The sequence below is a fragment of the Pongo pygmaeus genome, chromosome 15 (genome assembly GCF_028885625.2).
Source record: "Pongo pygmaeus isolate AG05252 chromosome 15, NHGRI_mPonPyg2-v2.0_pri, whole genome shotgun sequence".
Lineage (NCBI taxonomy): Eukaryota > Metazoa > Chordata > Mammalia > Primates > Hominidae > Pongo > Pongo pygmaeus.
In genome coordinates, this window is record NC_072388.2 from 88,522,263 (window position 1) to 88,545,986 (window position 23,724).

Below are 23,724 nucleotides of genomic sequence, written 5' to 3' on the forward strand. Positions count from 1 at the left end.
ACGGTGAAACCCCATCTCTATTAAAAATACAAAAAAATTAGCTGGACGTGGGGGCGGGGGCCTGCAGTCCCAGCTACTAGGGAGGCTGAGGCAGGAGAATGGTGTGAACCCAGGAGGTGGAGCTTGCAGTGAGCTGAGATTGCGCCACTGCACTCCAGCCTAGGCGACGGAGCAAGACTCTGTCTCAATAAAAAAAAAAAAGATAGATTGTGCATCCATAAAGTACACAGTACTAGGAACTCAGTTGCTCATTATAGATATAGACATAATTTTTAATTATCAGATGCCAGACTTCTTTCCAAAAGGTAAATTATAAAGTTGAGCTCTCAAACAATTTCCATAACCCCTCTGTGAGGTTAATTTATCCCCAATTCCTTTCCTGAACTAAGCAAACACATTGCCAGGGGCAAAGGTCAGACAGTAAAACCTGCTCCAAATGCATTGCCCACCAATGGAGGAAAAGGTGATCATTTTAATAAATTCCAATTTCTGATATGGAAGATTTACTCCACAGCGCTTTTTTTTTTCCTTTTGCTCAAGCTGGAGTGCAGTGGCGTGACTGCAGCTCACTGCAGCCTCGAACTTCTGTGCTCAACCAAACTTCTGTGTGATTCTCGCACCTCAGCCTCGCAAGTAGCTGGGACCACAGGCGCACACCATCATACCTGGTTAATTTTTTTGTAGAGATAGGGTCTTCCTATGTTGTCCAGGCCAGTCTCAAGCTCCTGGACTCAAGCAATCCTCCTGCCTTGGCCTCCCAAAATGCTGGGATTACAGGCACAAGCCACCACAGTTGGCCTCCAGGACACTCTTGACCAACAGCTACATTCACCCTTGTAGATGTCAGGATGGGCTGGCCAAATGAGAATTATTTTATTTTCCTGTTAAATCCAGAGTTTTAAAACTCCAGATGTTCTTTGAACATTACCGTGGGTTGACACCCACTAGAGCCAAGTTCAACATCATTATCTCATTTCTCCAAAGGCACATTTCAATTTGTCATTTTATTTAATACACAAAACATGAATTTAAGACAAAATTTGTAGTATTCTCCCAAGCTAAAAAAAAAAAAAAAAAATCCACAAATTAAGTTTTTCCATAGCAAAATATATCAAAACACGTATGTCTTACACAGTTGCAATGCAGTCTAAGAAAGTCTGCTAAGCTGTGACCAATAACATCTTCATCATTGCTACGTAACAGACCCTACAGACACAGATGCTGTTTACACAAACCTACTGATTTACTCATCTTAGGTCAGATTTACTGTTTTAGCCATCATTGCTTTTTTCACTTATAATCAGAACCAATCTATCCATTTTAGTGGCCAAAATAACTATACCACGATCTAATTTCTCAGATTGTTAAAATAACCAGATCAGAGTGAGTCACTGCTGGTGAATCAATAAAATGCTTGGAAATAAACAGGGGGGAGAAGACATGACCAACCAATTGGCTGTCAAGGCCAAAGGACCTGCCCACCACCACATCCTCACCCCAAGCCTTGTAATTTACACCTACATTCTGATATTCCAAGGTGCTGAGGGCCGGTCTGTAAGTACCTTGATGTATGTGTGGCAGAACCACTTGGTTATAATAGTCAATTAAATTATTAATGAAAGAACTGTACAAATAAAAGCATCATGCTCTTTTATGGAGTAATAATTATTATCTTAAGCAATGCAAATTGAATAATAAGAATCGTCAGGACAGTTCAGTGATAAGCTAACAATTTGCGGCAATCAGACCAAACATCTCTGCTCAAGCTGTCTAATAAAATAAATAGCAGCTTGTTGACATTTTTGTTCAGTTGAACACACAGACATCCAGAGGCTACTTGTATGTCTCGGGTAGAAGAGCCAAGAAAGAAGTGGAGACTGAATGATATAAAAGTAGAACCAGTTCTAATGGTGGTCATTTAGATGTTTACATATCTTTTTATTTATTTATTTTTTATTTATTTTTTTTCTTGAGATGGAGTCTTGCTCTATCACCCAGGCTGGAGTACAGTGGCACAATCTCAGCTCACTGCAACCTCCGCCTCCTGAGTTGAAGCAATTCTCCTGCCTCAGCCTCCCGAGTAGCTGGGATTACAGGCACCCGCCACCACACACGGCTAATTTTTGTATTTTTAGTAGAGATGGAGTTTCACCATGTTGGCCAGGCTGGTCTCGAACTCCTGACCTCATGATCTGTCCGCCGCAGCCTCCCAAAGTGCTGGGATTACAGGCGTGAGCCACTGCACCCGGCCAGGTGTTTCCATATCTTAAGGAAACAACAAATCCTATAAAGTTGTCTCAGAATCAAATGACATAATTTATACACACCCATATATACAGACATATATATTTACTTATACATATGCGTTCCATGAATAGACCTATATATAAAACAATAGATCATGGTGACTAAGTATAATGTTGCAGTTACATTCATGTAAAGAAATAAATCAAATGCTGTGGTAATAACAGGCCATCTCTAGTTAGAAGTAGTAGTTAGAATAGTAGGTCATCACTGCTAGGAGCAGTGGCTCACGCCTGTATTTCCAGCACACTGGGAGGCTGAGGTGGGAGGATCGCTTAAGCTCAGGAGTTCAACACCAGCCTGGACAACCTAGGGAGACGCCATCTCTACAAAACTAAAAAAATTAGCTGGGCATGGTGGCACGTGCTTGTAGCCCCAGCTACTTGGGAGGCTGAAGTGGGGAAATCACTTGAGCCCAGGAGTTTAAGGCTGCAGTGGGCTATGATCGCACCACAGAACTCCAGCCTGGGCAGCAGAGTGAGACCCTATCTCAAAGAAAAAAAATAACAATTTAAAAGTTAAACAAAAATAGTTATCAAGCACCTAACTACCTACAAACAGCCTCGTGCCATTCCATAAAAGAGCAACCAGCAGGCCATTCATTTCCTTATGTACCTTATAGGGCCCCGATGGGATACTGCAGAATCATACATACAGTCTTCAAACAGAACTTGGTACTAACCGATTCTCCACCAGTTTATCCAAGACTGATCCAGGAGAGAGTGTGTCAATACACCAGGTCCAACAACACAGGGAAAATCCATTAAACCTGAACTGATGAGTAATTTGGACCTTTCGGTAGCTGCTATTTCCTGCCCCTTGTTCACCTGGGAAACTATGTATCGCTGTGAGATAAGGATAAACTGTGGTATTTGGGGTGGAGGGTGCCGTGGGAGGGGTAGGCAAAGGCAATTAAGTCTCATCAGCTTCCAGCAGGAATAAACACTGAGGAATGGGCTTAAACTTCTTGCTCTCGGACGTGTGCATGTCACAAACACACACCTTTTTGTACCAGAGTCCTAGTGTTAGGTAAAAGTCCACCTGTTCAGAGGCCATCTGACTGCACTTTTGGAGTGAAATAATGCCCTTTCCAAAAGCCTCTCCCCTCGTTCACCATGAGCTGATACATCTGTCATATTGACTGGGCCAATCTGAATGCCATTCTCCTTCAAGAGATCCCAACTTCAAAGCAGCCCTTCCTCCTCAGACTCCCAGCAGATGCCCCTGCTCGGACCCCCAACTGCTCCTCTGAACCGAATTCTGCCCAATTAAACCAAAATGCTCTCGCATGTACTATGCTGACACCACCACTGAGGGAGCTATGAGCTTTGAGCATAGTTGAGTTTGGGCTCAAATGACTTGATCTCTGGTTAATGCTCAAATATCCGTTTTGGGAGTTCATATGCACACACCAGAGTGAGACAGAAATCAACATGGACACATAAACCACATAAACATATTCACTAGAGGGAAACAGCACAGTGTCGTATTTTCCACAGTGATTAAGAGTCGCCCTCTGCCTTCGCAGGGGGTTGGGTCCGCCACATTTCCACCAAGAGATAAACCTGAGTGACCTAGAGTGCTAAAGACCGATGCCTGTTTATCTTTTCAAATGCTATCCCCCCACTCCTTAAACCAGGAAGAAAGTCTTCATTGCTGGTGTATCTCTAACACGTGCTAATCTTCTTTTTACTAAGAAGGATAAGCCACTGTCTTCGGACCTGTAGTGAATGGTAGTAAGGCACCAAGAGGGAGAATAGAGGAGGAGGCAAGAATGACACCCAGGAGAAGGGGCAAGAGAACCCCAGGCAAGGAGGCTCTGGGATCTGGATTTCACCCAGCAATAAAATTTCAAAAATAGTTTTGGGGACAGGCGTACATGGCCAACTTTTTGTTTTGCCAAGTAAGGATATTGAACTCACTATCTTGAGCTTATTTTCCTCATTTTGCCTTAGACTAGGGGAACGCTCATGTTTGAATACCTACTTGTGCATATCTGTGTACTGTCTGTGTCCCCCACCCCCTTAGACTAAGCCCAAGCACGGCACCTCGGAATTGCCTCTGCCTCCCACACAGAAGCTCCCTAGGGTCCAGAAACTGCTGAAATAGACCACACTGGATCCCAGATCTGAGGAGTATTCCATATTTCTCCTTTCACTTGAGAATGTTTTACACTTCCCTATCTTCCTATCTTCCTTCAGAGAATTTCTGTGAAACATCTTTTCTAGGGTGTTATAAAGTCATCTTAAAAAAAAAGAAATCAACACTTTCTCCCCAGGAGTCACTTCAACCCATGATAAGAAAGTAGTTTATGTGCTTCTGAAGGAAATGAATTCTAACTAAAAGGGCATTCCCACTTTCGGCCTGGGGGCCTGAGCCGCAACAGCCAAGAACACAGCTGCAAAGAGTGCCAAGGCCTTCTTCCATGGGCAGAGCAGCCAAGGGGCAAAGACTTTCCAAGCCTTCGTCTTGAGAATACACCACGGCCAGCCAGGATGACTGGGCTGAAGGGAACCAACTTGAAGGCTCTGGGCCAGACCCAGGGCTTTCAGCAACAAATAAGGATTTAGACCAGCTTAATTTCTGAATTCTTGGAAGACAAAGACCATGTATATTGAAGTGGCCGGCACGATGCCTATTTGCCATGTGTAAATAGGCATTGAGTCAATTTTTTATGGCAATCGTGATAATGTTGATGAGAACAACGGGAGAAAAAAAAAATAACCAAAGTCCTTTATCCCTTGAGAGGAGACTGGATCTGGCCTCATGACCCCTCACAGGTTATACCAAGAGCTTCCACAAGGCCTTCGACGCTGATATAGTTTGGATATTTGTCCCCACCCAAATCTCAGGTTGAAATGTATCGCCAATGTTGGAGGTGGGGCCTGGTGGAGGTGTCTGGGTCATGGGGGAGGAGCCCTCATGAGTGGCTTGGGTCATCCCCTTGGTGATAGGTGTGTTCTCACTCTGAGTTCACATAAGGTCTAGTTGTTTGAAAGTGTGTGGCACCTCCCCTCACCTCTTGCTCCCATTCTCTCCATGTGACGTGCCTGCCTCCACCTTGCCTTCTGCCATGACTGGAAACTTCCTGAGGCCTCCTCAGAAGCAGATGCCACTACACTTCCTGTACAGCCTGCAGAACCATGAGCCAATTCAACCTCTTTTCTTATCAATTACCCAGTCTCAGGTGTTTCTTTATAGCAGTGCAAGAATGGACTAATACAAACAAGGGCTGTTTGTTGAATAAACAATGAATGAATTCTCATATTCATCTTATCTTTCAGTACACAAAAACAACTGGTTTAGAAATCTTTTAGATTAATTCTCACTTAAATAAAATATATCTTTTAATCTTACTTCCAATTATCAGTCAGGATCGTACATTCTTGGGTAATAAGAACCATAACAGTAATTTTAAGAGCTGCCATAGAAAGAGTGTTTACTATCTTCCAAGTACTGGGCCAAGTACTTTATGAGAATGATTTTATTTAATTACCACAACATCGGCTGAGCACAGCGGCTCACATGTATAATCCCAGCACTTTTGGAGGCCGAGGCAGGCGGATCACTTGAGGTCAGGAGTTTGAGACCAGGCTGGCCAACATGGTGAAACCCTGTCTCTATTGAAAGTACAAAAATTAGCTAGGCATGGTGGTGCACGCCTGTAATCCCAGCTACTCGGGAGGCTGAGGCACGAGAATCGCTTCAATCCAGGAGGCGGAGGTTGCAGTGAGCCAAGATCGAGCCATTGCACTCCAGCCTGGGTGAGACAGCGAGACTCCATCTCAAAAAAAAAAATTACCACAACACCTCTACAAGATAAATATCCCTATCACTATTTCACAGATGGGGAAATGGAGGTTCAGACAGCTTACATTATTTTCTCAGAATGCACTCCTCAGAAACCCCATTCCAATCATGCAGCTGAAAGAGGAAGGACTGGAGCTGAAACTGTGGCTGACAGCCTCACCCTGGCATCCACTGCCTCAGCCCGAAGATCTTGGGTCACTTCATTAAAACCCACCCTGCCATAAGCTACAGCTTTTAAGGTACACACACTTTAACTGGAACTGCTGAAAACCCAGGCCAGTCCTATTTCCTGGAAGCCTGTGTTGTTTTCATTCAGTTTTAAAGCCTGTTCAGCCTTTATACCCTCTCTCTCGGGAGCCCTAACTTCAGCCCCCCAGGCCTTGGCACCACTGCAGCAAAGGACCCTGTTGCAAAGTCATTCTGCTGGATTAGACAAACCCATTTCTCTCAGGATAGTTAGTGCAATTCCAAAATGGCTCATGATGGGCCAAAACTCTCAACTTGTTTTAAATAAAGCAAGCTCTCCAGAATCCCAGAGCTGTAGTCGGTGGTGGCGGTGTGATGAACGCTGGTGTGAAGCTGTCCTCCCTTTCTGCAGATGTCTTTCTCTGTGCTCTCTGTGGTCCTTAGTTTCTCTGTATTCAGAATATAAACTCTTACCTATCTCACAGAAATGACTGTAACAACCAAGTGGGACAGCACAAATACTTTCTGAAAAACATTAAATGCCTTCTACAACTGAGATGTTAACATCAGACTTTTCCAATAGGACAGGTTATGGAAAATTCAACTAGGCATTTAGAAGGCCAAAGCATGGATCCAAAAACTCTCTCTGATACATATATGGTGATTTCCATTTAATTAACTGTTTCCGGGGAGCACCTAAAGCCATTATCAAAGGTGCTAACTGGGCAGCCGATGGGAAAACTCTTAATAGGTCTATGAGTCAGTCTTTTGGAAAGTTTCCGTCTTGTGTTTTAATATTCAGGCTCCATTTATGACTCAAGCATAACTTTCCTTGGTATTAAGTAACAAGGAACTGAGATTAATTGCCCAATTTTTAACTACATTTGGTCTGTTTGCATCCCATGTTGTAAGCACCCTACTGGGGCTGTAAGAACAAGGTATTTGTCACTGACTATTGTGAAAAAGCTTGGGTGTCTGAACACTTTATGATCAGTAAAATACAGGATTCTAGCCTCCTAAGAGGCGGGCGGATCATGCAGTCAGGAGATCAAGACCATCCTGGCTAAATGGTGAAACCCCATCTCTACTAAAAATACAAAAAAATTAGCCGGCCATGGTGGCGGGCACCTGTAGTCCCAGCTACTCGGGAGGCTGAAGCAGGAGAATCGCTTCAACTCAGGAGGCGGAGGTTGCAGTGAGCCGAGACCGTGCCATTTTACTCCAGCCTGGGCAAGAAGAGCAAAACTCTATCTCAAAAAAAAAAAAAAAATGGTTTGAGAACATCACAGGAAACCATGCTGAACTCAGTGTTGACTTTTACACCCTATAACCTGGCCAGCTGGCTCTGTGTCTCGAAGCACCAGACTCCATTTTGAACATGGATTTCTTTTTTCCTTTCCCGAGTCTCTCATTTTCTCCATTGTATTCATTCAGAGGGAAAAAAAAAGACCTCATAAATGTCATTTCATATTCCAAGCAATTTGCTATAGGCAACTACACCATTACTTTGTACAAATAAATTTACATAAATCATTATTAGAATGTTTTATCTTGGCAACATTATTTGGTTCCCAGAACACAAATTAAATGCATGCTTAAAGCAGAATATTTTAAAGTTATTCCTATATTGTTTATGAGACAGGATTAGAAATTTCCATCTAATTTTTCTTTCATAATGGAATTCCTTTAGTTTTCTTCGTACGTTTAGAAACCATATGTATAATTTTCTGGGGGGTTTCTTGAAGCAAGCCATGCAGTGGATGACTGTGCCATGTTTCGTTCATTTTTCAGCTGCTGTTCCCTTTGATTTTGTGGGTTTGGTTTTGAACACTGATTAGGAAAGCCAGGAACCAGGGGAATTGCAATACAGACTCCTAAGTAGATGGCTTTTTATTTGATAATATTCTGCACATAAACTGCTCTTTGATTGTGGTTAAGCTTTATTTATTTATTTTTTTAAAAAAACAAATGTGTAAATAAACTCCCTGCACTCAGTTTCTCCTGGCTGTTTGGGTTGGGAAGGGGCCTGTTTGGATTCTCTGCACAGCACATGGCAAGTCTTCACTGGCTGAGGTTTTACTCCACCCTAGATTTCAAAACAAAATCTTTTCCATGTAAAATGCAGCGCCCAGTTTTAAAACAAGCTGCACTTGTCAACATCAGGGTAGGGAGTGGTGGCAGGGGACCGGACGGGTAGTCAGGAGACACGCACGTCAGTGAGGCCTGCTGTTGCTGGCTCTGGAAAACGACGTAGTGACTTCCCGGCTCGTCTTCTCATTGGTGTCATAAAGGGCTGGACTCCTGGCTCACGGCTGGAACTTTCTACCAGTATGTGGTCTGAGAACAGATTCCAGGGCCACTGTCAGGGAAGTGGGGCCCCATGAGGTCAAGGGTGCAATACTCAAAAACGGGGAGTGAGGCAGCCCCGTGGAGGGCTTAAGAACACAGATTCCAATAGTCAGGGTTCAAACCAACACACCAAATCAACCACTTGCTACCTGTGTGACTGAATAATTCAAACCTTTCTGCATCTCTGTTGCCTCATCTGAAAATGAAGAGATAATGCATACATACCTAGCAGTCTTATTTTGGGGATTAAATGAAGCAACACAACAAAAAGCTGAGAAGAGTGTCTGACTCTTAGAAGAGGCTCAATAAACAGTAGCTAACATTAATCTTAAAGGATCACCAGTGGAGTCAAGCTAGGGCGATCATATCATTTATGGTCTAAACCAGGCAGGATATTTCTGGGTGTGAAAGGGAAGACTGTATGGTAATTACATTGGGTCAACTGGCGTATGCTAGGACAGTCCTAGGCATACTGGGACTTGTGTGACCCTACACCTAGCCCACACCATTCAAGACTCAATTAAGAAATTTAATTTTTGCTTACAATTATATATGATATATTTTACAATTTGTTACTCCTTTTAAAGTTCTTTCATACACTTTTTTGAACTTTTCTTAAAATGTGTGAAAATGAAGGACTGAATTAATTACCCCTTAATAATAAGCAAACAAAGGCACAAAAAAAGTATAGACTTTCCCCTAGTGACCCAGTGTTGCTGAGCAGTGGGGGACAATATCCCATGAGCTCCTCCATACTTCCCGGCCTCCTGCCAGAGAGACAGGGTCATGTGACTAGTCCTGACCAATGGCCTGTCATCTCTAGTCTCAAGCACTGAAGAGTGTGTGTGCAGCCAGGCACATTGGCTCACACCTGTAATCCCAGCACTTTGGGAGGTCAAAGGGGGAGGATTGCTTAAGCCCAGAAGTTTGAGACCAGCTTGAACAATATAGCAAGACCCTGACTCTACATAAAATTTTAAAAATGGGACTACAGCATGCCTGTAGCCCCAGCTACTCAGGAAGCTCAGACAGGAGAATCCCTTGAGCCCAGGAGTTCAAGGCTGCAGTGAGCCATGATCACGCCACTGCACTCTAGCTGGAGCAACAGAGCAAAACCCTGTCTAAAAAAATGAATGGAGCTGGGCATGGTGGCTCACACCTATAATCCCAGCACTTTGGGAGGCTGAGGCGGGTGGATCACTTGAGGCCAGGAGTTCAAGACCAGCCTGGCCAACATGGCGAAACCCTGTCTCTACTAAAAAATAAAGAAATTAGCTGGGCATGGTGGCGCGTGTCTGTAATCCCAGCTACTCAGGAGGCTCAGACGGGAGGATCCCTTGAGCCCAGGAGTTCAAGGCTACAGTGAGCCATGATCACGCCACTGCACTCTAGCTGGAGCAACAGAGCAAAACCCTGTCTAAAAAAATGAATGGAGCTGGGCATGGTGGCTCACACCTATAATCCCAGCACTTTGGGAGGCTGAGGCGGGTGGATCACTTGAGGCCAGGAGTTCAAGACCAGCCTGGCCAACATGGCGAAACCCTGTCTCTACTAAAAAATAAAGAAATTAGCTGGGCATGGTGGCGCGTGTCTGTAATCCCAGCTACTCAGGAGGCTCAGATGGGAGGATCCCTTGAGCCCAGGAGTTCAAGGCTACAGTGAGCCATAATCACACCACTGCACTCTAGCTGGAGCAACAGAGCAAAACCCTGTCTAAAAAAATGAATGGAGCTGGGCATGGTGGCTCACACCTATAATCCCAGCACTTTGGGAGACCAAGGTGGATGGATCACTTGAGGCCAGGAGTTCAAGACCAGCCTGGCCAACATGGCAAAACCCCATCTCTACTAAAAATACAAAAATTAGCCAGGTACGGTGGCGCACTTCTGTAATCCCAGCTACTCGGGGGGCTGAGGCAGGAGAATCGCTTGAACCCAGGAGGTGGAGGTTGCAGAGACCCAAGATCGTGCCATTGCACTCTAGCCTGGGAGGCAGAGTGGGACTCCGTCTCAAAAAAGAAAAAAGAACGGGTGTACATTCTCAACTCTCCTTCACATGTTGCAGCAGCCAGGAAGCCATGTTTTGAGATGTAGATATCACAAGATGGAAGAGGCCTGGGACCTCAAAATACTGGATGCAAGAGAGCTACACTGGCCCAATCCCAACTCTGGGCAAATAAAACATAAGCTTTTGTTGTACTAAGCCCCTGAGATGTGGGGTGTACTTTTTTTAAGACGGAGTCTCACTCTGTCACCCAGGTTGGAATGCAATAGCGTGATCTCGGCTCACTGCAACCTCCGCCTCCCGGGTTCAAGTGATTCTCCTGCCTCAGCCTCCCGAGTTGCTGGGATTACAGGCACCCACCATCACACCCAGCTAATTTTTGTATTTTTGTACAGACGGGGTTTCACCATGTTGGCCAAGCTGGTCTTGAACTCTTGAACTCAGGTGATCCGCCTGCCTCGGCCTCCCAAGGTGCTGGGATTACAGGCGTGAGCCACTGCACCCGGCCTGCGTATACTTTTTACCCTGATATACTACTGCCTGCCCTGGCTCAGCCGGTTAGTAAGATTAGAACCCACATCTTTTACTATAGTTTTCATTCAACAGTATCATAAAATGCTACCAGATTGGGAAAAAGCATTGCCAAGATTAAATGCCATAGCTTACTCATGGTAAGCCTTCAAAGCTTACTTGATTTAAAACAAAATATTTATTTGGTTTAAAATAAAATTGTTCACACCCAGAGCCAAGTAAAAAGAAAAAAGTTCCAAAATGCAAGGTTTGTTTTAATTTGGTGCTGATTTATTCCAACATTTAGGTTAATCCAAGAAGTCTGGATGCTTCATCTTACAGACAACCCTAAGATGAAATGGCCTCATGTTGCATCTAGGTTTTATTTTAAGTTAAAGAGATGAATGGAAATATCCAACTAGAGTGTGACCAATTCGCTATCTCACTCCAGAAAATCCCCCCTTCTGCTCTTTCCTATTCTAATCCTACTCATCCTTTCAACCTATTTTCTTAATGGGGAGAAAGCTCCACACATCAAATTTCGCAAACACTTACGTCACACAATTGCCTAGGCCAGGAGTTGGTAAGCTTTTTCCGTAAAAGACCATAGGGTAAATATTTCACGGTTTCCATTGCACTTATTTAACTCTGCCATTGTAAGGGCAACAACTGCCATAGATAATCCAGAAATGAACAAACATGGCTCTGTTTCAATAACATTTTATTTAGGGACACTGAAATTTGCATTCCATATACATTTCATGAGGCACAAAATTTTATTCTTTTAATTTTTCCCAACCACTGAAAAATGTGAGAACCATTCTTAGTACATTGGCGGTGCACAGACAGGCGGCAGGCAGTACTTGGCCCCTGGGCCGACTGTGGTTTACCAACCCCTGGCCTGGGCTTAGGAGGGGTGGCAACAATCTATTAGGCAATTTCTGCAGTGGGAGGAGAACACAAATACTGCTATTCTAGTTCTTCCACTTCCTGGTGGCTGGTGATCCCAGGCTATGATTCCAGAAGGCCCAAGCTTCTGCACACCTGCGTGCAGGAAGGCAGGTGGTGTGTGGCTAGGGAGGACCCAACAGGGAGCGAGTGGGGTCTCCGCTGGCAACTCTCAGTAGCATCTTTAAGACCCAGGACAGGCCAGGTGCAGTGGCTCATGCCTGTAATCCCAGCACTTTGGAGAATGTGCCTTGGGAGGCCAAGGCAGGAGGATCACTTGAGGTCAGGAGTTCGAGACCAGCCTGGCCAATATGGGGAAACACCATCTCTACTAAAAATACAAAAATTAGCCGGGCGTGGTGGCGGATGTCTGTAGCCCCAGCTACTCAGGAGGCTGAGGCAGGAGAACAGCTTGAACCTGGGAGGCGGAGGTTACAGTGAGCAGGGATGGCGCCACTGCACTCTAGCCTAGGTGACAGAGCAAGACTCTCTCAAAAAAAAAAAAAAGACCCAGGGCAGTGAAAGCCACCACTGCTTCCACCAGCTTAACAAAGGGCAGACCTGAGGGAGAGTGAGGGGTGGACAGGATCCACTGCACCATACCCAAATTAATCAGGGCCCTTGGCTCCCATCCCTGACTACAGCCCCAGCCCACCCCCTTGAGACCCTCCCTGAATTCTGGCTTTCAGAACTCTCTGGATGAGCTCCCAGCCTTACTTTATAAATGCGTGTTCTTAACTTATGCTTCCTCCCCTGCAGCTCCACTTCTCAGAATCACCCCTTGTGAATCGCCAGCAACTGACCTCACAGAGCTCATCCCAGGGCCCTGACAAGCCCCAAAGGCTAGACAGAGCTCGGAGGGGAGATGGCAGGTGTGTGAGAGAAGAGTAAATAATCAGGTAGACAGGCAGAGGCAGGGTGTGGACAGGCCCAGAGAAGCAGAAAAGATCAGCAAAGCAGTGGCCAAGCCGGGAGGCGGGGGGTGGGCAACAGAAACCACTGTCCCAGTAGGACAGTGCCAGCCGAAGCCCCTCTGCAACGGGAAGGTGGAGTTTCCCCAACGGGCTCCACTTCAGGATCCTTAAGGGACCCCTGACGGGGAGTCTGGTTCTGGGTGGGGCAGAAGATCTGGGTCCTCTAGACCTTCTGATCGAGGCAGTCAGGCTCTCACTGCCTGGGCTCATGGTGGGTTCATTCCTGTCTTCCCCTCAAGGCTCAATGCCACGCCTCTTCCTTCTGCCTGGCCAAACGATCCACAGTGACAAAGCCCAACTGAGGCCCTCCCTGGTCCATGAATTCTTCCCTAATTATTTCAATCCCAAACCTCAAAGCTTCTCCATTTTCTGAACCAAGGAACTACCGCTAGCTCATAGCCCTGGCCCTATGCTCAGCACCACCTGCCATTTTCTTATGAGTGAGTCAACTCTGCCTAAACTGTGGGCTCCCTGAGGATAGGAGCCAGACTTCTACTTTTTCATCCCCACCTGTCCCAAGAACACACAACAGATACTCAATACTTATTGAACTCAACTAAAAGTACAACATTAGAAAGATTAATACAATTAAAGTAAAACATGAGACTGTGGCAACAAAAATAATTTAGAAGCTAATTTCTATGTGAAAATTCCCAGCAATGTTCCGGTGGCTTTGTATTTTTACGACTCACACCAGAATTTTAAATAAAGATGTGATTCAATGTTTTTAATCATCTTAATGCCTAAATTGGATTGACGACATTGTCAAGTCTGATCAGCTGCATAAATTGATCATTAAGAAGATTGGGGGGAGGCGGGGGAGGATACCAGTTGATGGAGAAATAATCAATTTGGCATTTGCATTTAAATATAGCTTTGGCATTTCATGTATTTAATGCAATCTACGTAAAGCATGGCGAGCTGGGGAAGGCAGTGTGATTACCTGAGTCGGAATGGGTCCAGGAAACCGAGGTCAGCATTGCTCCCGTCACAGAAAGGACAGAGGGGCCTCCATAATCACGAGAAGGCTGGTCTTCTAGAGGCTGCTGGAGAGGAGCAGTAGGAAGTCAGAATTAAGCAGAAGCAGCAGAGAGAGCCCTTGCAACCACAATGGATGTCATCTCTGGCCTGACTCTAGAAAATGACGCACTTCAGTGAAAAAGCCAATTGTAACAGTACCTCTTTATTTCTTGGATCGTTATTAAAAGACTGGATCTTTGACGATGGAGTGTTTTTGAAACTGTCTCATGGGGCATAAGAAGATCCAGAAATTTGAAAATACATGCCATCTCAATGTGAGATTATTTTATTTTGCTACAACTGCCATTGAAACATTTGTGAGATCATTTTATGTACTACAGCTGCTACTCAAACACTTGTCTACATAAAGGAAAAACATCAGAGCACCCACAAGCGCTCAAGGCCAGCATTCCACCCCATGGACCAGCCTTGATCCACTGGGTAGACCAAGTGTACAGGCTGCAAAGTCAACGACTCTATTTTATTGTTGTAAAATGAAATGTCTCTGGCTCTACTCCTCACTAAATGGGCTGCAAGTTATCAGGCCACGGTTAAACAATAATCTTGCAAAATAGGAAAGTTGGTACATGAGACAGATTGCATAATAATCTCTGAAGAAGATATCTTTTTAACCGGGGCCTCAAGGATAACAAATCAATGAACTCTCTAATGAAAAGAATGGTATTAACCTACGTGCTGTAGTCTGAGAATGTTAGGAGTATATTAATTAGATCGGCGGTTCCCAAACTGTGGGTCTTGGAATAGCAGCATCAATATTGACTGACAGTTTGTTGGAAATGCAAATTCTTGGCCCCTACCTGATATCTACTGAGTCAGAATATATTATCCAGAAATAGGGCCCAGAAATCTGTGTTTTAACAAGCCCTCCAAGTAATTCTGATATACCTTAGATCATTAATTTATCCACCCATACAAAGACATTCTGTTGTAAAATAAAATCACCCTACTCTACTTTGTGTTTAAGCTCCTATAAGGACAAAGCATAGAGTTAGGGATCGCATCACGGAGGGATGAAGAGTCAGAGGTGATAAAGAACCGGCCCTCGAGAAACATATTGTCCACTATGGAAAATAAGACCTATACACAAGCAACTCAAATACTGGCAGACCGTGTTATTTCTTCTAACGGCTGGAGAGTGTCAAGACAAAGGAGACATTTGTTTCCGCTTGGGGTGAGGAGTGGGGGGTGCCACGAAAGGAAGGCATCACGAAGACGATAATAATGGCCTTGAGATTAGGACAGAATTTTAACAACAACAAAAACCAGACAGCAACCGAAGCAAAGGCCCAGAGGTTGGACAGTGTGAGGGCTATTCGGGGGCACAGGGTAACCAGGTCTGGCTGATACATGGGAAACTTGAAGGTGATCTGAGTGAGACAAGGTTACTTAACTTCCTACTTCCAAGTGCAGACAGGTAAGAGCTAGGGGCTCTTCTTTTTTTTTTTTTTTGAGACAGTCTCTCTCTGTTGCCCAGACTAGAGTGCAGTGGCACAATCTCAGCTCACTGCAACCTCTGCCTCCCAGATTCAAGCGATTCTCCTGCCTCAGCCTCCCCAGTAGCTGGGATCACAGCAGCCTGCCACCACACCGGGCTAATTTTTGTATTTTTAGTACAGACAGGGTTTCGCCATGTTGGTCAGGCTGGGGGCTCCTCTTTTTCATTAAAGACCACCGAGCAGGCACCAGTGGCTTATGTTTAATTAATGTCTGGGCCAGGCATGGTGACTCATGCCTGTAATCCCAGCACTTTGGGAGGCCGAGGGGGGCACATCGCTTGAGCCCAGGAGTTCAAAACCAGCCTGGGCAACAAGGCAAAACCCCATCTCTATAAAAAATACAAAACAAAACAAAAAAAATAGTTGTGGTAGTACACGCCTGTAGTCCCAGCCACCTAGGAGGCTGAAGAGGGAGGAGCATCTGAACTTAGAGGTCAAGACTGCAGTGAGCCATGATGGTGCCACTGCCCCATCTCAAAAAAAAAAAAAACAAACTACATCCAGTTTACTTTTCTGTACTTTTGGCAGTGCATTTTTCTAGAGGGAAGAACCGCAAGTGCTTCAAGGATTAACAGCAGAAGATTTGTCCAGGAGGAAGAATGCACACACAAAATTTTAAAGTAGGTACAAGAATCTGGAAGTCGCAGTCGCCTCGGGCCATTCTGCAAAGGGGCAAAATGTTACCGCGCCTCCACAGCCCCTGAGGACATCTCTGGTTTTAGCTTTAAAAAAATGTTGTCACTCAAGTTGAGAGGGGTATGACTCAGTCACTAAAACAGTTAAATTAATACATCTCCAATTAGAGGAAAAAATGCTTTTCATGATCAAGCTGGTATGGCTTTGCTTCTAGAAAATGGACATAAATAGAAGGTTTTATTTCCTGATGTTGGTAGGTGAACAAGGGGGTACTGAAAATGTTTTTCGTGTCACACCAAGGCTCGGATTGGAATGAAGCCGGATTCAGAATTGGCAGTCTCTGCTTACCCATGCCAGCTTTGCCATTCAACTTTCTGAGTCATTATGGACAAGAAACTAAACCCCCTGAACCTCAGTTTTTCATCTATCAAGAAAAAGAGGCACCAACCTATCCCACCTTCTTGGAAATTTAAGTAAGAAAATAGAAATGAAGTTGCTGTGAAAATTATGAAGTGCCATACTATATAGAGGTGTAGAATTATCCTCCTCATCGAGGTGTTTGGCTACTAATTAACACTTGTTATCCTACTGGCCTTTGAAAATATAAAAGCAACATGTTTCTGATGCCCTTGAGATTCTCTTTTTAAATATTTGCAGATACAGCAGTTCTGAGGAACGAACTTGGCATCAACCAAACCATTCTCCCAAAAACCATTTCAAGGTAAATCTTTTGCTTGTAATTAAAAAAATTTTTTTATTCCTCTAACCACGATAGAGCATCCAGTTATCTTTTAGCAGCTCCTGGTGAGCACAACTCAGTCTTCAGCAACACCGACATATACGATGGCAATAATTTATCACCTCTGCAGTAGTTTAGTCCCAGATGGACCATTTACTAATTTATTTCCATATGTAACTGGCAGAGAGATTAATCAGGCTTCCAACTCCAAAACCTGAATTGCGCTTTATTCCCTTAACAAGCTAACTCTGGGCAGAAGAGGCACACGTTTACACAGAAACCAAGAGTTCCTCTTAAAAAGCCTGTCAGCCTCAGATGCAAGCCTTACACACACACACACGCACGCACGCACACACACATGCACACACATGCACGCACATCTTTCTTGAGACAGCTTGCTCATATGTCAGCTTGGAGGGCTGGTTCTTTTCTCAGGTCCTCATGGACTCCACACAGGAGCTGTGTCTGATACAACTGCAGGCAGGAGTAAAACGTAATGCCAAATGCAGTAAAGTTGCAGCCACATTCCCCTCCCTGTCTGCAAGGTCGGAAGCTCAGATTTCTGAAAACGAAGAGATCTTTTTGCCATGGTGCTGCACCCAGCTGGCCCAGCGATGCGGTGCCCAGGCGCTGGGAGGCATGTGCTTGCTTTTTTCCACTCTTTTTAAGGGTTTGAACTTGACTGAATTCAGCAGCTGCCGTGTCCTCAGCGATGGCTAATGAATTGTTAGCTTTGCTCCCGGTTCCCCTGAGCTCAACTCCCAGTCCACTTTTGTTTTTAATTCTATCCCAATGATATCAGCGTTTAGCAAAGAGTGGTGAACGGATTGTTGTTGGATGACGGTGTTTACATATAGAAAGCAAGCCAGACATGGGCAGAAAGCACCAGCTGATCCCTGATGCCTTAAGTGGAAACCAAGGCCATGCCAAGAAGGCCTGGCAGACAGGAGCATGTGGAGGTATTGTCAGCTAAGCTAAGTCCACACACCTGGGACGCTAACCAACTCTCTCGCTTTGAAGAAGTCACTTGACAGTTCAGGTTTAAAATTCTCTCCCCTATAATATGAATTTAGCTCCCTGAGGTTCCTTCTGGCTCTAAAATCTAGTGATTCTATGAATATGAAAAAGATCAGCCATTCACCTGATTTGTTCCATGAGTTTAGCCGATGACAAACAGCAGGAAGTTTGGAAGCATCTGAAAGTGGCTGAATGGGTCCAGATGCTTTTGGTGCTGTGACAGACACAGCCTTTGGAATCTCAGCAGCCAACAGATTCCTTTTGCTCAAAGAACAGAAGCATTTGACGACTGGTCCACAATGTATATCTTTACAAGGTTTTAAGAATTCAATTAAACACAACAGTTCCATTACAGTATTATTCTAGGTATGGCGAATCCTGCAAAAGTACATACGTCATGGCCCTTGTCTTTAATACGTTTACATATTAGTTAAGGAGATACACTGCTAATCATTTTTGGTTTTTTTGAGATAGCGTTTCACCCTTGTGGCCCACACTGGAGTGCAATGGCGCGATCTTGGCTCACCGCAGCCTCTGCCTCCCGGGTTCAAGCGATTCTTCTGCCTCAGCTGGGATTACAGGCATGCGCCACCATGCCTGGCTAATTTTGTTGTTGTTGTTTTTTTTTTTTTTTTTAAGTAGAGACGGGGTTTCTCCACATTGGTGAGGCTGGTCTCGAACTCCCGACCTCAGGTGATCTTCCCGTCTCGGCCTCCCAAAGTGCTGGGATTACAGGCATGAGCCACTGTGCCCGGCCACTGCTAATCTCAATACAATGCAATATGTGCTATAATCATTGACAAAGAAATGGTTAAGTGAATATGGAGGATGGAGAAATCATTTCAATGAAAGGGGGAGATCTGTAAGGTTTTACAGAGGAAGGAGAATTTAAGCTGGGCCTTGCAAAGCAAAGATGGGACTATAGGCATCCGGACAGAGGTAACGGTGAGAGCAAAGGCCTATGTCTTTCAAGTGTGGTTGGGGCACAGTATTCAGGACCCAAGGACAGGGGCACAGGATGCCCAAGGAAAAGAAGACACGGTGAGATGAGAAGCTGGAAAAGAACTCAAAGTGGAAAGCCCTGGATGCCAACCTTTCATCCTGTGGTCTCTGGGAATCTTCAGACGTTCTGGGCAATGGAGACTCCAGATGAGCTCTGCCTCGGGAGGTTTATTCGGACCATTTTACCACCATTTATGACTGGGAATAAGATCCGTCTGTACCTTCATGTTTCTCTTAGTCATTCCACCTTGCCACTATTTGGGAATCCCTCAAATTTATTTTTTTTTCTAAATCAATTTCCTGGCCCTTTGAATGGAAGCGATTGAGTTTCCTCTAAGTACTGCCAAGATTTCACATTCCAATGACGAGTTCGGCCTAGCGCTTTACATTTAGGTTCATGTGTTTTTCTATTCTTACAAAAGAGTTAAAATAGCATAGACAGGTGTTTTGTTTGGTTTGTTTCTACACTGGAAAATATTTCTGTATGATGAAAAAAATACACAAACGTCCTGACTGTTGGAAGGGCCTGCTCCAGCACTCCCCAAAAAACAAAAGTTGAACTAGTCATCCAAGTAGTTCACTGAAACTTTTTTGATCTCCAGTGTCAGAGTCCCAGGTTATTGAGCCCAGGTTTTCCATGGTCCTTCAAACACAATAACAGAACGTCATGTAAACTCTCTCCTACCAATGCTATTTGGTCCCCTCAGCCTGGGGGGGTCAAGCACATGTGGTATCATGCAGCTTTCACACAGAGAAGTCCAAGGATACATGGGGCACACACCAGGCAAGCCAGGGCATGGGGATGGAGGTCTGCCCTCCCACCCACCCCAAAGATGGGTCTTAAAACTCCACTGAAGTGGGGGGTACAAGTGCGCAGAGCAGCTCATCCTCTGAGAATGGAGCTGCCTTCGGTATGAGCCACCATTCAAAAGTTCCCAAGGTTCGCACCTATAATCTCAGCACTTTGGGAGGCTGAGGCGAGAGGATGGCTTGAGCCCAGGAGTTTAAGACTAGCCTGGAAAATATAGTGAGGTCTTTTAGTTGGGCATGGTGGTATGTGCCTGTTGTCCTGGCTACTTGGGAAACTGAGGCAGAAGGCTCGCTAGAGCCCAGGAGGCAGAGGTTGCAGTGGGACGAGATAGCACCGCTGCACTCTGGCCTGAGCAACAAAGTGAGACCCTGTCTCAACAAAACAAAATAAAACCAAAAAACAACTCCCATAGAAGATACAAATTTCAATTCCCATCTCTGGATTGCTCAGACTACACATGGGCATATATGGAAAGCTTCAACATTCATTTCATTTATCAACTTATTTAGAAAGGCACATTGTATCTACCCACTGGGGTGTGGTGCATTCCAGGGTTCAAGTCCCTGGTTTATAATCCAAAACCTGTCCTAGCCCTCCACATGCGTGGGTGCTCGGAAGCTCCGAGCCCCTCAGAGGTATTCTCTTAACATCTAATCAAATAATGACTATAAAGAATAATATGCAGTACATACTGTAGATAGTTCCCTGTGCACATAAAAAAATAGTCTCATACAGCCCAAAGAGCTGTCTGCATCGCTTTTTCTAAAAGTCTACCTATGGTCGGAAAACTAACCTTCTTCAAATGAATAGATTAGCTTAAATTACCATGCCATTTTACATTCTCTTCACTGATAAACGAATAATAAAACTATGAGGTAAATGTAGGCTTAAATCGAATAATGGGCATAAATAAAAAAAATTTTTGACATTAAAAACTCAGTATAAATTGAACTACAAGATACTTGAAAGCTCCCACAATCATAACGTGCACATTGAAATCCATTAACCTAATACCTAGGCTGCTATTCAAAAGTAGGAGTCTAGCAGGCAAATAAATACTCATTTGAACACTCCTCCTCAATTACTGTACAATTGGGTTGCAAAGTCACACTTAAACAAAGTCTATCATCTTTACTTGGTTGCTCTGTAACCAACACTAAAGTCATATAAGGTTACAATGTGGCAGCATGAGATCAACACAGATACCAGCAAATGGTACTAAAAAGTAGCAGTAAATGTCAAAGACAAACCAGGGTCAGCTTGGAGAGAATAAGATATTTACATAAGCTTTCAGAAAAGACAATAGAGCCCCGATTTCCCCTTAACTGCACACCTAATCAACCTCTCTGCTCCTCACCTGATCATTCTGATATAAAAGCAATTTCTACAGTGATACATTCAAAGACCTTAGTTGCCATAAACTCAGCAGCTGTTAAAGATTCTGTTGCACATTCGATTTGCTTTAAGACTCAGCTATTTCCAACCAAAGCTTTCATTTCTTATCCATCACTACCCCCCTCCAAAAAAAAAAAAAAAAATAGCTTCATTAACAATATCCTTCTTTGATATGTCATCTGCCAAGGCCATTCTCTTACCTTTGTAACTCACATTTTTTTCATTTGAGGATATTTACCCAAGCAAGGACAATTGTTTGACTGGAATCTTGCAACTTTCAACTTTGCCCAGATTTTGCCGTCGTGCAGAAGGGGAATGCCGCAACCCCCGACACATCGTTCGGTTGAGCTAATACACATCTGAATCCAGAGCTATATTTTAAATTCTTTTACACTTACTTAATATAGTGCATGCCGCCTGTCCACTGATGCGATATCAGAAACCTGCAAGCTACTATTTCTGCAACTGTGTCACTGTAGATAGTCTGAAACATGTACGTAGCTGTTGCCATGGAAACAAACACAGCTAGGGTAGAGTGCCACGCTGTGTTAATTCCTTCACCCATGAACCCCAGGGGAATGCTAACATTCATCTTCTTTCTCCTTTAGTCTCACACTGCTTTAATTTTTTTTAGCATTATCAAATGATGTACTAAATACATATGGTACACCTGAAAATACGGATGGCTGAAATGAGTCATGGTACCAGCCTAGCCTGCCGGCTGTCTGCTTAAGGTGGTGCAGCTCTGCAATGGATCCTTTCCTGAACTTCTCCTGGGAGAAATAAAGAACTTTGTCTTTCTTTTAAAACGGTGTGGGAAGGACAGAAAAGGTGAGCATCTTGTCTCCCCTAAGAAGAACAGTTATCCTGGAATTGCACCAGAATAAAGCTGCTATCAGAAATGTACCTTCTCAGTTCTCTGAAAGGCAGAGGGAGGCCTTGCAAACTTTCTGAAGTGGATCCAAGCTAAGAGTTGTTCTCCCTTCCAAGTAGAGCTGCATTAGCAGGCTATAAACCCAATAGTTTTAATTAGGCAAAAGCATAAACACTTAACAAGGGATTCATCTGTCCCCACTTGGTCTTCATTCCTAAACCCATACAAGAAGGTATTAAAATGAGTGAGTAGGCAATGAGATGGAAATATGCCATTATTCAGAAAGAAATTGTGATTTTCCTGGAATTTGAACATTCTCTTTTTTGCTTCAAGTTTATATCTCTGCCCTTATCAATGCTTGGACCTGTGGAGAAAAGTCAAACTCTTTCACTGCACCTAAAAGCCAAAATGTATGGTTATTGGTGCACTGGGCCACCTTCTCATTATTCAACTGGTAAGCCGCTTTAAATATTGGGGTTATACTCATCACGGTAGACAAAAGTAAGCTGTTCAAAATCTTAATTACATCATATCCCTTGGGCTGGTTAATAATATTCAATCTAGATGAAAATGGCCACGTTTTAGATTTGCATGCTGATGTGTTTCACTTGAATACAATTTTCGCACTAACAATCAATTGTAGGCTTTAAAAGTGCAGCTCTGTGACCCTGAACTGGCATATTTTAAAGAAACCACTACTTTATTTGTGGGGATTATGGCAAAATTAGCCTAGAAAAGATGAGCAAACTTTTCCTGTTATTTTCCTAAATTGAATCGTGCTTGGCTATTTACTATGACAATAATAATAAATTCATTCCTAAAATAAAGCAGAACAGAAAATGGATATATACACACCTTACTGGTTAAAGAAATTCATCACTTTATAAAAGCAATCTCAAAAAGATGTTAGGGTCCAGTAGAAAACCTAGTCTTCAAGTATTAGCAGGGCAGGTAAGGATTACCCTTTAACTAATCACCACCAGTACTCATAAACTTCAGAGGCAGAACCACAGCAATAAAAACTGCAGTCCCTTCTGTTAACTTTACATTTTTGCCTCTTATTTGCTTCAAGTTCAAATCTCTGACATTATCAATGCCCTTACATTCCTCTAGTATCACAAAGCATTTTGACATAGGTTATTTCATTTGACTCTCATGAGTTCCACGAATTAGCTTGGCAGGTATCACCAATCTCATTTCACAGAAGATGCACTGAGGCTCCAAAAATCAGCAACTGGTCTGAGGCCACAATGTAAGTGTCAGACCTCACCTAGGTCACCTGATCCGATGTTCTCTGTAGGGGCCGTGCTGCTCCTAAGCATGCTCACAATGCAGTTGGCTGCTTGTAATCCCAGCACTTTGGGAGGCCGAAGCTGGTGGATCACGAGGTCAGGAGCTCGAGAACAGCTTGGCCAACGTGGTGAAATCCCGTCTCTACTAAAAATTCAAAAATTAGCTGGGTGTGGTGGTGGGCACCTGTAATCCCAGCTACTCGGGAGGCTGAGGCAGGAGAATCTCTTGAACCCGGGAGGCGGAGGTTGCAGTGAGCTGAGACGGCACCATTATACTCCAGCCTGGGCGACAAGAGCAAAACTCCGTCTCAAAAAAAAAAAAAAAAAAAAAAGTAC

General features: G+C 44.1%; 1 protein-coding gene across 10 annotated transcripts in view; it reads right to left on the bottom strand.

Moving 5' to 3' along the window:
* FOXN3 (forkhead box N3) overlaps positions 1-23,724 on the bottom strand; it is a 462,140-nt gene that overhangs the window by 318,965 nt on the left and 119,451 nt on the right. For 4 of the 10 annotated variants that reach the window (XM_054447786.2, XM_054447790.2, XM_063651973.1 and 1 more), the window contains one exon: positions 14,029-14,131. The exons of 3 other annotated variants lie outside the window; for them this stretch is intronic. The gene's annotated coding sequence lies outside the window, so the exon portion shown is untranslated. The remainder of the gene's footprint in view (positions 1-14,028; positions 14,132-23,724) is intronic. 3 more of the 10 variants (XM_063651974.1, XM_063651972.1, XM_063651976.1) reach the window with 1 other exon arrangement.